Here is a 12,343-nt window from a genome sequence, read left to right as displayed (position 1 = left end):
AATGTCATCTACACAGTGGCATATTTGGAATATTTGATTAGAAATGACTGTAGTCAAATGCTATGCCGTTGCATAGAGACAATATTTGACCAGTTACTTGATTAGAGTGTCAGCTAGACACTCTAATTGTTATTATTTAACTACATAGCTTCTTGGGGGGAAAGCTCACAGATTTCAATTAAAGGCATTTATTTTCCAAACTCAGGTGTCTTCTGCCATCAGAAGCAGCATGCCTCCTACCCAGGGTTGCTCAGGAATTCTAAGAAACTAAAATATTCAGTACTGTCTTGAGAGCCAGTGTGGTGTAGTGGTTAAGAGCGGTAGTCTCGTAATCTGGGGAACCGGGTTCACGTCTCCGCTCCTCCACCTGCAGCTGCTGGGTGACCTTGGGCCAGTCACACTTCTTTGAAGTCTCTCAGCCCCACTCACCTCACAGAGTGCTTGTTGTGGGGGAGGAAGGGAAAGGAGAATGTTAGCCGCTTTGAGACTCCTGAAGGGGAGTGAAAGGCGGGATATCAAATCCAAATCCAATCCAAGATCAGTGGTTAAAATCAGTGCAGCTTTGAAAGGTTCAGCCCGCCATCTTCATTCAAAATGATGTCCAATTGTATCTAAACATAGATGAAAGCATGCTCCTTGGTACCAGGAACCATCTTGCAAAATTTGCTTACGATATCTCAATGGGTGTCCAAAAGCATAGCAAAAAATTCATATATAGATATAGATACAGTGGTACCTCGGGTTACAGATGCTTCAGGTTACAGACGCTTCAGGTTACAGACTCCGCTCACTCAGAAATATTACCTCGGGTTAAGAACTTTGCTTCAGGATGAGAACAGTGGCGGCTCAGCAGCAGCGAGAGGCCCCATTAGCTAAAGTGATACCTCAGGTTAAGAACAGTTTCAGGTTAAGAACGGATCTCCAGAACGAATTAAGTTCTTAACCCGAGGTACCGCTATATACAGATACACAAAAACATATACCAGTATGTATATATTCTTCATGGCCATATCCTAATACCAAGAGGTTTAATATACTTCGGCAACTTCACACCATTTGGTCAACAGCAAACCTGGCTCAAAGGCTCTATTAATGCTGTCCAACTCATGTTTTGCCTCCCCACCCCCAATTGTGCTGTTGAACGTGGCCTGCGGCACACTGTCGGCCAAGTCACATTAGATTGTAGTGTATTCGGATTCAGATAAGCTCTCCTGGGCATCCTGAATTGCCAGAGCACACACAGGAAACAGAGACAGGAATGATACCCTGGCTTTTTAAATTCTCAGCTGACGGTAAGCCATTAAACCGTGTCCATTTGTTCAACAGGAAACCCCTTTCTTTCCATTCACTCATTTTGGGCCAGTTACAGCACACCAGAGGAGCCGATCTGGCGCTCCTGCTCCAACCTTGCCGATGTTTTGCCCCTCTCTCTCACCATCCCGACACATGGCAATGACACCTCTGCTGGGAGGGCCAGGTCAGCGGTGCCGCCGCCACCTTCCCCTCCACTGCCAGCCCAATACATTTTGCCGCCTGAGAGACAGAGCAGGAAATGGTCCCCCAACCTTCTAGCTCAAGGTCCATAGCATCCAAAGCTGGCCAAGTTATTTTGGAAATGGAGACAGGCAAACAGTGTTTTTCACCCTACTTGAACAGCAAAAATGCAATAATAATAAATAAAACAACTACTAGTTTGCTGCCCTTGCATGACACCCAAAACAGCACCCAAATCTACAGACTGGAGTAGGTTTGATTTGTTAATGGCAGGGAACAAAAGGTGCAGGGAAAATAATATTCCCCAAGAAGTGATCTTTGAACACAGCCAACCCTAGTACACTTCAAATTTGGGGTTTTTTTAAGTGTCCTTGCAAGTTACTCTACCCCTTTTCAAAAGTTAAGGGGGGTTGTTTGCTGGGGAAGACTGACAGGGAGACTAGCAAACCCCATTTTGAACTGGACTCTATTTGAACAAGGTTGGGCCTAACTGAAAAAGAGACGGGCTTTTTTGAGTTGGGATGTTGCATTTTGAGCTCACATGACTCAACCTTCCCTTGAAATGTTGCTTTCCCCCAAAGAACGGTGTTTTGAAAGGTACTTCTTCTCTTTCTCCCATAAAAGTGAAATGTTCTCCTCCCAATCAGTCTTATGAGTAAAGCAACGGACTTAGGCACAACACCTCACTACCAAGAGCCCAACTAGATTTTATGAAGGATGTGTTGCTGGCTTCGACAGGTGTCTACCCAGTAACACATGGCGCAACATCAATGTTTCTCTGAGCATGAAGTCATGACGCTTGTTACTTTTACTAGCTGTTACTGTGAAGACGCTGTGGAGCAGGGGAGATGTGGTACTTCTTCATAATGTTTACTAAGGCCCTGTAGCGCCCAGCTGTCACTAGTAAGGATCCTGCAGGAGACACCATGTGTGCCTGCCTGGAAAGGACCCAGGGATTCCACATACTCATAGTCATTTTGCTAATAAGGGAGATAATTATGAAATTATTCCTTTAAAAAAATAGTTCTCCTATGCTCCTGCGAAATATCTCTGTGAACTGGGTAATGAATTCCATTTTTGAAAGTAATTTTCCAGCCATTAATGGGTGGCCTGTTTATTATTTGTTTCTTCCCCAACATTTGATTCATAGCATAAGTGAGAAAAGCAGGATCTCGCCCCAAGGAGCTTGCAAACTAAGATCTGACAACGGCAAAACATTAGCAGCTACCTAAGGGTTTCTGTCAGGGAGGTGAGGGCAATGCTTTCTCATATCTGCTGTATAAGGTCAGTCCAGGCAGCAGCACCTCTAATTCTGATTGGCAAGTCAGTTAATGCAACAAATCTCCACCTTCACAGAGCACCTGTGGGAGCCATGAACATATCATTCAACTGACAGCAACCTTATTAAATTTAATAGGAAGGAATCTGCCTTGCTGAATTAGCGATTCCAAATAAACAGAGGCTGTCAGGGAGATTTCAGGTCTATTTATGTATTATACCCTCAGGGGTCCCTTCCAACTCTACAAGTCTATGGTTTTATCCTACCTCTACCTAGTGTGATAGCACTTTTTAAAAATCCAAGGACTAATCAGGTTGTGTATGTCCTTTTAGAGATATCCCAGCAGTTCAGAATCTTTCATCCATTCATCCAGGAATTCAAGGAAAGGCTATTATTCTTATTCATGGGGTGCCTTCACTGTAGCATGTAGCAATCTAGCATTTGTTGTTAGTACCACTACTGGAAGCAAACTCTGCCACTGCTGTTATTTTTGTGCTTACAACGTTGCCCTTTTCTTTAAAGTATTTTGTGATGAGCTGTTGTTGAGGTTAAGTAAACTAAATCAGTTTAACTGAACTGGACATCTACCACTGCAGGGCTCCTTTTTTTAGTTTCAATCAGTTCTGCACTTCAGTTTAGCACAATTATGTGCACAAAGATGTTACACTGGATGGAACAAACATCTGTCTGATATTATGGCTATCAGGTGCATATCTTTTCAGCATCTGGATTCCAAACATGAGCCTCCATCCACACTTCCATTTCAGATTTCATTAAGTAGCATGGTTAAGTGTTTTCGATGGAGAAGCAGATATTTCTAGTAAGATGAAAGAGATCACTCATCTTTCCTTACAGAGTGAGAGCCAGTGTACATGAAGCAAAACTAACAAACTTCAGAGTTCCTCTGCACAAGCGTTGATTACACAAATAGATCATCTCCCCCAACAAATGACCTTCCCCCCAAAATACAGTTGTATCCAATGCTGGCCCAGCAATGGGACTTCCATTTCCTCTCTCCCCCCCACCCCCCGCATCTGATAAAAAAGGCCCCCAACATCCCAGAGCTGATTTTGACGGTGTCTGTGTATGTGTGGAGGGGACAGGAACTCTGTCTTGCATACAGAAGTGCATTGCATCAGCAAAGCTGGATGTCGCCCATAGACATGAGAGGGAGTGCCAGTCAGTCAGTGCAGAACTATCCATGTGAAAACAGATGGACAACCTGTGGCCCCCTGTCTTAATTTTGTGCATCTCCTGGCATCTTCCTCCTCATATTTCCTGGCTTTTTAAAGAGCCTCCCTTCTGCATACTTTCAGAAGAACTGGAAGGGGCAGTGTAGGGTTTTGTGTGCATGTATATATACAGAGCACACTGAGGTCAGAAAGGAATTACTTTCAGTCGCATACCAGAACAGTAGCTGCATTGGTTTGTTGTCGGCACACGCAAAAATCCTCTGCCTACTTCCCTTAGAGTAGCCCCATTTAATCCAGCTTACTTCTGAGTAGACTTGCATGGGAGTTCTAACTTCAGGTAGCCATGATGAAAAGTGAAGCAGGGTGGTCCTTGCCATGGATTAGTTAAGCCATAGTGCCATGAAGAAGAAGAAGAAGAAGAAGAAGAAGAAGAAGAAGAAGAAGAAGAAGAAGAAGAAGGAGGAGGAGGAGGAGGAGGAGGAGGAGGAGGAGGAGAAGTCCATCATTAGCTCTGGCTCTGCCTCTCACCAGCAGACATCCCTGACACCTGTTGGGTGCTGTTTGATATAAAGTTCCTATCATATCAGTACACATGCATGGAGTTGCTGTTTTCCACTGAGTTTACTTGCAACCTCATTTGAATTCAGGAATACTCCATCCTACAGTTGTTTGAGGAACATTTTTTGTTTTCTGTTTTCTTCTTCTGCAATTTTAACACCGTTTTCGAATAATGCATGCTGTTCTATCTGGTTTATACAGTGTTTGGATAGTTAATTTGGATTTGCAAATTGGTCAAAGCAACAAAAAGAGATGGGTTTGACTCGGAGAAAGATTTCAGCCGCCTTGGACACTCCAGCACAGAGTTTTTGGGTTATTCTGCGGGAAGAGCTGTTCTATGATCCTGCCAAGCCAGTAGCCACAAGGCCATGGCTACTGCCCCATTATATGGCTGCAGCTTTAGGCTCAACAAGAAAGATAGCCAACAGCACCAAAACTGCTGCAGGAAGGGAAACTTCCTTTTATGATAGGAACTTTAAATAAAACACAACCCAACATATGTTTGTTTATTAGCAATTAATGGGTTATCTTGGATGCAATATTTATCCTATTTAAATGAATGACAGTTCTCTTTGTGGTTTTTTAAAAATGGATCAGAATGGCACTCCTTTTCATTAACTATGTTTATTTAGGGAAAATAATCAAAGAGACATAGTGGCCCATCATAAATGGTTGACACAAAATTTAAGCAGCTGAATTTAATACAATATAGGCAACAGACCATTTATTTTTATTGTCAGGAGAAAATCAAGATTTTCTTTTGCTGCCCAACAACACATGGGAAAATATCAAAAGTTTCTCTTATATGTGAATAAAATGATATGGGCACATTAAAAGATAGAGAAACATATGGGCACATTAAAGGATGGAGACGTTTAAGTATATAATATACAACTTACAGCACGGGAGAAGCTATGGAACTGGGATTTGAAGTTTACAGCAGGTTATACGTTGAAAGAAAACTATATGAAAATGACGTATCGTTGGTAGTTAACTCCCAGTAAACTAGCTGAAATGTACAAAGCAAGGTCAAATACATGCTGGAAATGTGAGGAAAAAGAAGGCACCTTTTATCATATGTGGTGGACGTGTAAAATACTAAAAGATTTATGTGAGATGATATATAGTGAATTTTCAGAAATGTTTAAAATAACTTTTTCTTTAAAAACCCAAAACTTTTCTTTAACAAATTCTAGGTGCCGAAATTCCAACGGATCAGAAAAAACTATTTGTATGCAACCGCTGCTGCTTGGATATTTCTAGCCCAGAGATGGAAAGAAGATAAAGTCCCTCCCAGAAAAGAATGGCAGATTAAGTTGTTGGATTATGCCAAAATGGCAAAAATGACCAGAAGAATCAGAAATCAGGAAGAGCAAAATTTTAATAAGGAGTGGGGAAAATATATAATTTACCTTAAAAACTATTGTAAACAATTAAATTTATTAGTAGGATTGGAATAACTCTTGAAGTTTAATGTTGAACTTCCACAGTCACTTACAGACTCACTGTTAAAACCATGTTTATGGAAGACAATCCTACTCAGCTACGAGTGATTGCTAAAGAAGAAGAAGAAGAAGAAGAAGAAGAAGAAGAAGAAGAAGAAGAAGAAGGGACGACATTTAATAGATTTGGATTAGTACAAGATGCAGGAGCAAAACATTATACAAGGACCCACAAAGGGGATGAGGGAAGTCCAGGAGACTCTTCAGAATTCTCTTTTTATGTTGGTTGTTTGATAACTGTTCGCAAATTTCAAAATCTGGAAAAAACTAAAAACTTTTTTAAGAGACTTGTTTAAGGTTTGTCAAACTATCCCTCTGCCATCAGCTCCTGTTAAAACCGCAGTGGTACCTTCTAGTCTGGGTTGAACTAAACCAGGGTTGGGGAACCCACGGCCCTCCAAATGATGTGGGACTACAGTTCCCATCAGCTCCAGCAAGCATGGCCAAGGGTCAGGGATGATGGGAGCTGGAGTCTAACAGTTTCCCCACCCCAGAATTAGACAATGGCAGCTGGTCCGGGGCTGGTAAACCACAAAATGGCTGCAAAACAGCTGGGAGGAGCTGTGATTGACAGGCCAATAGCTGGGGTGATGGGCTGGGTTCTTTTTCCACCCTTCAGTTTCCTCTACCCCACCTGCTTCCTCTCAAGCCAGGGATCTTGCTGCCTCGCAGGGGAAAGAGGCAGGGGAAAAGGTGGGCTGCAAGGAACCACAGTGGGGAAGCACACCTCTTTCCTCTTGCCACTTCTCTGCTGAAAATGACAACATACCCCAATAGTTCAGATCCACTGATCTAACTCTGCTGCTGCACATCCAGATTGACTCCCTTTCTTGCAGAGAAAGCCACTTGTAACTGAACCACGCCTGATGCACAGAACCAAAAAGGAGCAAACTTAAGCATGTAAATAAGATTCGCTTCTGATTTAACATGCAAATAGTACACCTCTTGTTGCAAGAGAGTGGTATTTTGAGGGAGAGTTGGGTTCAAGCAATGTTCCTTGTCTCTCAACATGCAGGCCTGTGCATATGATTCTTTATGAGGATGTTTGTTGCTCCTGTGTTTTCATGTAAACTAACCTGACATATGGTTTCCTAGAACGGCAGAGTTGGAAAGGACCCCAAGGGTCATCTAGTCCCAGCCCCCTGCAATGCAGGATTGGACCCTTTCACCTCTACAGCACCACTGATAGTCTAATTTTTAAAGAACTGTCGTGGCATGGCACAAAATCGCCAGATGTTTTTCTTGGGGGTGAGGCTTGTCTCAAAATAAAAATTGGGCCCTTTGGAATCTGGCCCACAACCTGGGCATGTCAAAGTAGTTTGAATAAAAACTATTTCATTTCACTGAGGACAATGGAACCAAACTGGAATAAATTCAAGTATTTTGGTTTCCCACGCTCACTAGTTCCTTCCTGGTTTTAACCCAAGTCATTCCTCTTTCAATTGCTTTATCCCCTGCCCTCCTTTCAGTGGCCATGGAGAACACAACAGAAAAAATAATAATGATAATTGCAAACAGAAAATCATCTCTGACCATACATAAACAAGCAAAAAAAGCACATGACCCATACTGGACTTTGCAAAGACTTTTTTTGACATGTGTTATAACAAATATAAACATTTTATTTCATAAACTGCCCCCACAAGAGGACTGGGAGGTTTCTAGGAAAGGGGGATGTGCTTTGTTTTGGTTTGAGGCTTGGTGTGTGGTTCTTTTTGCAAAAGATGAAGGTGCAAAAGCAGTAGTGACAAGCTATGCAGGGGAGATGATATAAAAGCTACTTACACTTTTTGGTGTGAAATAATCCCTCTGGATTCTGCCAGCTGGAAAATAATTAGCCCATTTCTTAACGGCACTGTTGCTTCTGTCTGCTCTCTCTACGGACGCAAGAAAACACAGGTATGAGAGGAGGGAGGGGAAAATTCTGCCACTGGTGTTCTGCCGCTGCAGCTAAACTCTGCTAGCCTCTGATAAAGCAATTGGCAGGTTAAGGATGCTGAGGACGGCAAGCAGATAAACAGGTACCTTGGCTTTCAAGAGGCAAAGGATGCTCCTGCGGCGGCTACCCTTCGTCTTGTGTAACAGCGAGAGCCGCTCTGTCTCTGTACCGCTGACATGCTACCAGCCAGCATTTCAGAAAAGGCGTCTGGGAGGTCCTAGTGCCAGGGTCTGCAATGTCGCCTTGTTGCAACCCGACTCCTGGCATGTTTTCAGACAGCTCCAAGTTGCCACGGAGGGCAGAGAAAAAGGGATCAAAGGCTTAAGTCGGAAGAAGTCTGACAATTCAAAACCAGCCTTGCAACTCTACAATCCTACGGTTCTACTAAGCCAAAGAAGCACCTTTCTTTCTTTAAAAGAACAAAACTCAATGTTTGCTCCAGTGCTGAAGAAGACAAGGGTACGCTGTCCAAAGAAAAATGGTTTTTGAGGCTCACAAAAGCTGCAGCCCCTAAGTTCACTAGCTGCAGAGTACTTTTGGGTAAGCATGCAAGGATTGTGGTGCAAATTTTCTTGGAATAATGGGGTGTTGCAGGGGACGGGCACAGAATAGAGCTTCACATTGTTTTATTCCCCCCCCCCCACAAAGGCACATCAGACGTCTCTCCAGATGTTGGAGTCCAACTTATTGTTGCAAGGCAGGGATGGGGCTCCTGCTGGAGACCTATGGTTCTTGTTTGTGTACAAATCCCATCAGCTCCAGCCAGCCTGGCCAGTGGTCAGGGATGATGGTAGCCATAGTACACCAGTATCTGAAGGCCCACAGGTTCCCATCCTTGGGCTACACAGAGACAAACTTTCTCTTTCTTTTTCAAGAAAATTGAGTGTTGGAGATGGGGAACACATAGACACTCTGATCTAACAGAAGGAAACACATAATAATAAACAACACATGTGCTATAAATTTGCTTGGGCAAAGGACCTGTCAAGGTTGAGAGAATCAGAGCAAAAGCTGGATTCAGGCCTCCCTGATCGAGATGAAGTTTTGAGAAACAACAGTGTTTCATTGTTGTTGCTGTCTGCAAAAAGACACATTGAAATAGTTGGTCATAAGAATAAAAGAAAATTACAATAGTTTGGAGATGGTATTTAACATCAGTCAGATTAAATAAATGCTTTTGAATTATGGTGCTGGAGGAGACTCTTGAGAGTCCCATGGACTGCAAGAAGATCAAACCTATCCATTCTTAAGGAAATCAGCCCTGAGTGCTCACTGGAAGGACAGATCCTGAAGCTGAGACTCCAATACTTTGGCCACCTCATGAGAAGAGAAGACTCCCTGGAAAAGACCCTGATGGTTGGAAAGATGGAGAGCACAAGGAGAAGGGGATGACAGAGGACAAGATGGTTGGACAGTGTTCTCGAAGCTACCAGCATGAGTTTGACCAAACTGCGGGAGGCAGTGGAAGACAGAAGTGCCTGGCGTGCTCTGGTCCATGGGGTCACAAAGAGTTGGACACGACTAAACGACCAAACAACAACAACAGATTAAATAAAATAAACAAGGAATATTCGGTGTTATGTTGGAGGGCATGCCAGGAAACCGGGAACTATGTTCACATGTGGTGGGGGTGTAAATACGTACAATTTTTTGTTAAAGGATGCTTTAGGAGATAACAGAAATCACTGGGTTAAAGCTGACGAAAGCCCAGAAGTAGCGTTATTATCAATTTACGATGGGGGAGAAGGTTTGCAGGCTATGAAGGGCTTGCTCACAAATTTATTGACAGCTGCACGAGTTATTATAGCTAGGAAGTGAAAAGGGCAAGAGGAATATAAAATGGAAGAATGGTATATAAATAGGTGTGGGATATAGCCATTAATGATAAATTAACATGTGCCATTAAGGTAAGACAGGGAATATGCAGGAGAAATGATTTTGAGGAGATATGGAGGGTGTTTGTAGAATTTGTACTGTTAAAACAGAAAGGGGATCAAACCATCTCAAGAGGTGTTGAAATTTTGGGAGGTTGGATAGTTACAATGGAATGGTCTCGGTGGTGGGGTGCACATTTTTATTCTTAGTTATTTATGATTATTACTTATTTTCCTAAAAAATAATAATAATAAAATAATGATTATAATAATAATAAAGAAACAGTTGATCATTGCTCTGGGGAAACAGGTAGTTTTGCCTCCGCCCCTCTCTATTTTTGAAGGGCTGCATGAGCACTCGTATGGATAGGCAACATTCTTAGAAATACACAACTCTGTTAAAAACAGCTCCAAAACTGCTCAAAGACATGTGTTTATTTGCATTGATACTCTCCAACAAGCACTTCTGATTATAACACCAAAACGTACACATGTCTGTTGAAGCATCAATCAGTTTGTTCAGCTGGCTACAAAAATTGGCTAAACCTGAGGAAGAAAAGAGTTGACCAGAAGTTTGACAATAATAATAACCACAAATGTTTCAGAGACTCTCCAAGCCTGAAAGGCTATAATCCATACATGCTCTGACATAATAAAAGAAGGCCTCTTCTAATTTATTAAAACCACTGTTGTTTTTTTAAATCACAAAATTGCATCCATCTTTCCTACTTCCCATTCTGTTTCCAAGGTCTGCTACATATTTGTTGTTTCTCTGTGGTGTATCAGTCCCTTAAGGCTGATGTTTTGGAATAATTTCTCTTTATTGCTGCAGGCAGACAAGACCCACCCCTGCCACACACAATATTTCTCCTGACTAGACCTACTGCATCCTGGCTTTTCTACATGCTTTTAGAACTGACAGCTTGCATGATTAGTTTTACTCTTTTATTAGTGTTCAACTATTTTAAAACGAGCCTGTTGTTAGTGTGATGTTTATGAAAGTTTGTGTCAATTAACATCTATTCACACATTTTTAATAAGTAGCCTACTTCGTTTTGATACAATGGCACTTACTCCCCCTTCTTTCTTCACTTATTTATATTATTTACAAAAACAGATGTCTTTCCAGTCCTGTTTCTGAATCTTGTACTCTTAACATGCAGCAAAAACGGTTCCATCTTTCAGCAAATGCAACATTCTGTGATATCCTAAGTGTACGTGGGTTCCCACAAGGCAAGACACAGCGACAACAGCAAGAACCCTTATTCAACTACATAACTGGAAAACAGGGACAAGGAACTGCTTATATACATTCCTGAAAGCCTGTGCCACTCCCACTCCCAACGTGATTGGCTGCCTAAACTTCCAAGCTGCGAATCATGACTCAGAGTTCAAGGGCCAATGGCAGAGGTCCAAATCCTAAAATGTTCTGTGATTGGACATCATGTATCGAATCAGAACACAGGAGCTCAGAAGCCTTAGTCCAGACTCAAACTCAGGCAAACACAAACCACTAAATACGTAACAACCTCCCTTCTCTCTTTTGAACTAGTTCAGCTAATTTACCCATATCAGCCAAATCCATACAATTTATTAACCACTCCCACTCTCTTGGAGCTTGTTGACACTTCCATTTTCTAGCCCACCAGCTTAGCAGCTACCAACAGCAAATAATCTAATGGCTTCAGATTCTTTACCAATTCATTCTCAATGACATTAAACAGAATCAACACTGGGGTAAGTCTCAGAGTGGCCCCTATTAGATCAGAGACAGCCTGTACTGTTTGCCTGCAATAATTACCGGTAGTTACGATTGGACATTTCCACCATATATGGAGCAAATGTGCATTTCCTGCTGGGCATTTCCAGCATGTAAAATCTGTTCTGTTCAGCACTGAAGGCTTTAAGTACTGCCTCAACATTCATTATACCACGCTCCCCTAATTGATAAACTTAGCAACTCAACCAGACTTCACATCTTTTTCTATTGTTGATCGGAGATAGTCCATCTCAGATAACATTTAGCTTTGATTTATCTTTGCTGTCCAAATTCCAGACCCTGAAAGGGGTGTCACGGTTGCATGCAAGAAACACAGGATTGTGCATAAGCTGCACAATTCATAACAGTTGCCTCCTGCAGCCTCGCTGTTGACTCTTTATTTGGATATACAGAAGTGCCTGCAGGAACTACTGAACTCTGGGAGTTGTAGTTTTTAGAATGAAACATCACACAGAGAGGCACACATGCCTCAATTTCTTTCCCAAATCATGTTGTAAGGCTGTCTTGCTCTCTCTCTCTCTCTCTCTCTCTCTCTCTCTCTCTCTCTCTCTCTCTGTGTGTGTGTGTGTGTGTTTTCTACATTACAGAAGGGCCTGAACTTATTAAAACTGCCCAGCTTCTGGGCAACTTAATTTAGAAAGTGCATTTTATTCTTGTGCTTGCATGCAGCTTCCTGGATTCAATGGATTTAGCTGGAGTGGGTCTGTGAGGGCAGCTGAACTAA

The 12,343-nt window shown here is 42.3% G+C and overlaps 1 protein-coding gene across 1 annotated transcript in view; it reads right to left on the bottom strand.

Annotated features, from left to right (window-relative positions):
• RAB27B (RAB27B, member RAS oncogene family) overlaps positions 1 to 8,177 on the bottom strand; it is a 103,759-nt gene extending 95,582 nt beyond the window's left edge. Inside the window, exons 1-2 of the mRNA XM_053408098.1 lie at positions 8,052 to 8,177; positions 7,812 to 7,903 (exon numbers count right to left, since the gene is read on the bottom strand). The gene's annotated coding sequence lies outside the window, so the exon portion shown is untranslated. The remainder of the gene's footprint in view (positions 1 to 7,811; positions 7,904 to 8,051) is intronic.
• Between the last annotated feature and the right edge of the window lie 4,166 nt (positions 8,178 to 12,343).

The sequence above is a fragment of the Podarcis raffonei genome, chromosome 11, assembly GCF_027172205.1.
Source record: "Podarcis raffonei isolate rPodRaf1 chromosome 11, rPodRaf1.pri, whole genome shotgun sequence".
NCBI classification, from domain to species: Eukaryota; Metazoa; Chordata; class Lepidosauria; order Squamata; family Lacertidae; genus Podarcis; species Podarcis raffonei.
The sequence above is the reverse complement of the archived record's forward strand: the minus strand, read 5'-3'. Positions and strand labels throughout refer to the sequence as shown.